Source organism: Galeopterus variegatus, unplaced genomic scaffold (genome assembly GCF_000696425.1).
Source record: "Galeopterus variegatus unplaced genomic scaffold, G_variegatus-3.0.2 Scaffold2003, whole genome shotgun sequence".
In the NCBI taxonomy this organism is placed as follows: domain Eukaryota; kingdom Metazoa; phylum Chordata; class Mammalia; order Dermoptera; family Cynocephalidae; genus Galeopterus; species Galeopterus variegatus.
This window is the reverse complement of record NW_007728114.1, coordinates 3,957-7,833: the sequence shown is the minus strand read 5'-3', so window position 1 is coordinate 7,833 and position 3,877 is coordinate 3,957. Positions and strand designations below refer to the sequence as shown.

General features: G+C 44.6%; 1 pseudogene; it reads right to left on the bottom strand.

The window, feature by feature from the left end:
• The window catches only part of LOC103596406, an 8,568-nt pseudogene extending 6,304 nt beyond the window's left edge, over positions 1-2,264 (bottom strand).
• Positions 2,265-3,877: the final 1,613 nt, after the last annotated feature.

Below are 3,877 nucleotides of genomic sequence, written 5' to 3'. Positions count from 1 at the left end.
CAATAACACCCCCAACCACACTCTAGTGTCCTATCACTGTTTTCTGGGATCATCCACCCCCAAGACAGTGTCGAGCTGCCTTTCTCCCGGTCCTAGTGGAAATGTCCTTAACAACATCAATTGTTGCAACTGGCCTGTTGGGCGGGGCTTTGGGACATACTCTATGGGCGGTAAAAGACGTTAATAACAACCTACAAAAGACCCTCACCTCCACAGCTGAATCTCTATCTGCCTTACAAAGACAAATTACCTCCCTAGCTAAAGTTACCTTACAAAACCGCTGAGCACTAGACCTCCTCATGGCAGAAAAGAGCGGCACTTACATCTTCCTCCGGGAAGAATGTTGCTATTATATCAATGAATCAGGACTAGTAGAAACCAATATTGTCAAACTCACTAACTTAGCCTCAGACCTCAGAGCCAACCGCCCTGATCCTTTCACCTCTTCTTTTCCAAGGCTCACTTCTCACCTGGATATGGCCAATATTAGGACCCCTCGCTGTTATATTTATAGCCTGTCTTTTCTGCCCTGCATTATAAAACTCATTCAAACTCAACTTGAAAGAATCTCTAACCAAACTTTTAACCAGGTTTTCTTACCAGCTCCTGGCCAACAAGGATCCTACCCGCCCTTCACCAGATCAGCTAACCCGCTATTAAAATGGACCTGCCTAGTCAATGGTCCCTGTTCTTGGAAGCTTTGACCATGGACGCCTGGATGCTCTCTCCTACAGCCTCCTACACACTGGACTCAACAAATCACTGACCTGTGGCTTCAGGAAACCTTTGTAGAGTTCTCCCCCTTCAAAATTATCTTATTCTCTACCCTCTTTGGGGTCCTGTTACAAAATCCCCAATCTCCTCCCAATTCCTCTACCCCTACTATGCCCCCATCCAGCAGGAAGTAGCTCAAAGATTACGACGACCCATTCCCACAACAGAGAAAAAAGGGAGGAATGTAAGGATACTGTGGGCACTCAAGCAGAGGGGGAGGGGAAAAGCATTCCCTAGCAATATGGCGCCCTTCCGGGTTCTTCTAAACAGTAAACAAGCCTGCTGGCGTGAAAACCCAAGCCCACCTGCTCCAAACCTCAGCCAGTCACAAGTCAAGGCTCACTTCCTGCCCAGCCCCGTCCAATCAGCTACCACCCCGTCCACCCCCTATCAAAACCTGGAATGCAGCTCCCTATAAATATACGCACAGTCCTTGAATAAAGTGGCACTTCTCTGGCGAACTGTCAGCTCAGTTCCTGTCATCTTATCAGCTCGGGTTCGTGCGCCCTTTCACCTTTGAAAGCCAGCTGTTCCACTTCTTTCATGAACCTTTCCTCCAGCCCAGTGAAGAGAGTGGTGCCCCCAGACAGCATAATCTATGCAAAAAGGTTCTTCTGGATGTCCGTGTCACACTTCATGGTGCTACTAAAGACCATTTTTGAGAGACCCAGGTTGTGGATGCCCGGCTGGTCAGGCAGAAAAAGACCCTCAGGCACCTGGTATGGCTTTTCCCCAATTTTTATGACATTCCCATCTGGCAATTTGTATTCCCTCAGGATCTCCACAGGCCTCTTGCATAGCTCTTTTTCTGGCTCCAAGGCAACATAGCACAGATTCTTTTTGAAGTCTTCCACCAAGGCCTTGTTGAGTGTGCCAGGGAAGATACATCCTTTAACAAAGAGGAGCTGGGTGAGGTGCTCTGTGATGTCCCTACCTGCCACATGGAGCTTGGTGACTGCATGAGGCAGGCAGTAACTCTCAAAGATGGGGACAGTGCAAGTGACCCCATCCCCACTGTTCACCACCAGGCCTGTGACACAAGCAGAGGCATAGAGTGCTACCACTGCATGGTTGGACAGGTAAACAGCGGGCACGTTGAAGTTCTCAAACATCATTTCTGCAGTCTTTTCCTGAATCGCCAGTAGATTCAAGGAGGGCTCAGTCACAAGTACAGGCTGTTGATGGGGTTTTACCCCCAGCTCCCACTCAAAATTATGCCCCCATAGTTTCTCCATGTCATCGTAATGTATTATCAGTCCATGCTTAATGGGGTACTGCAAATAAAAGGCCTCATAGCTGTGCAAAGCTTTTCCACACACAAAGTACTTGTTTGGATTGGCTCTTGATGATGGCATGTTTAATTTAGTATGAACCATGATAGTGTTGATAACATGACGGGGTCCAATCTCTCCAGACAGGCCTGCTTTGCAGACTCCAGAACCGTTGTCTAAAATCACAGCTGGATCATCTAATACATGTGGATCAAACATGTCTGTATCGTGCTCTTCTGTACTTCACTGGAATAAAGAAATCTGGGCCGCTCATTGAGAAAACAGGCACCTTTGGGATTCCAAAGTTCTCAGGTTGTCACCCAGGCAGAGCTAGAAGGCTGCTCCCAATCCACCCAAATGCCCCTCCTCAAGCCATGAATCCTGTCTCCTTTCTGGTGGGTCAGGGCCTACTGAGGCAATTTAACTGATGACTGCCTTTTATGTAACAATGTAGCCATGGCAACAATTGTTCTTAGTGAACAGCAGAGGGATGGGGTCTCTGAGCCACCAGTACTCCCTACTTGGTGAGACATTAACCAGAGAAAGGCAAATACATCTACAGATAGCTCTGATAAACCTGTGAACCCACAGCAGAGGCTTTGTTTTAGAATAAAGTGAAGCTGAAAACTTTTGATTTGTCTCAGAGAACTGCCTTCTATGCTCTGCTCAGCTGCTGCATGGGGGACACACACAGACTCTCTCTCTCTCTCTCTCTCTCTCTCTCTCTCTCTCTCTCTCTCTCTCTCTCTCTCTCTCTCTCACTACCCTTCCCTTTGGATGGAGAGATACTAAGCACAAGGTGCAGGTCCATGTCTGAGTAGGGATGCCTGCAACTCAGTCTAGCAAGCACTAAGATTTTTTTCCCCTTATATTTTTAAGCATCTTTAGTGAGATAAATTTCACACATCGTAAAACTTATCTATTTAAAGTGCATAATTCCACCGATTTTAGTATATTTACTCATATCTGCATATGTTACAATCATCAAATTAGAATATTTTCATCACCTTAAAAAGAAAACCCCTACCCTTTTGCTATCACTCCCTCCTCAGACCATCCCCCAGAGCCTTAAACAAGGCTATCTTTACAGATTTTTCACTTGTGCATACTTTTTTTAAAAATGGAATGACACAATATATGGCCTTTCTGACTGGCTTCATTCATTTTGCATAATGTTTTCAAGGTTGAGCCATTGTTTGGATATAGCATGCTTTGTTTATCCATTCATCTTTTGACAGACATTTGGATTGTTTCCATCATTTCATTGTTATGAAATAAGTTGCTTGAAAAAAGCTTGTACATGATTTTGTGTGGACTTACTTTTTATTTCTCTTGGTTATATACCTAAAAATGGAATAGCTGAGTCATATGAAAACTCTATTTTTAATTATTTTACAAACTGTCAGTGTGTTTTCCAAAGTCTGAAACATTTTTTGTTCCTACCCGAGCTGTAGGTGGGTTCTCTACATGCTTGCCAACACTAGTCAGTATCTGATTTTTTGATTCTAGGAATCATAGAAGGTGTGAAGTGACATTTCATCACAATAATATCACTTCACACCCTCTAGGACGGCTGTAATAGAAAAATGAAACATACAAGTGTTGGTGAGGATGTGGAGAAATTGGATTCCTCATGCATTGCTAGTGGGAATGTAAAATGGTGCAGTCACGATGGAAAACAGTTTGGCAGATTCTAAAAAAAGTTAAACGCAGAATTACCTTTTGATATACTGATTCTACTCCTAGGCATGTATCTAGAAAATGGAGAGCAGGTGTCGGGCTGGATCTCAGATCCTTCTGTCTCTTCCAGTGCAGATCGTGAGTCAGGTAAT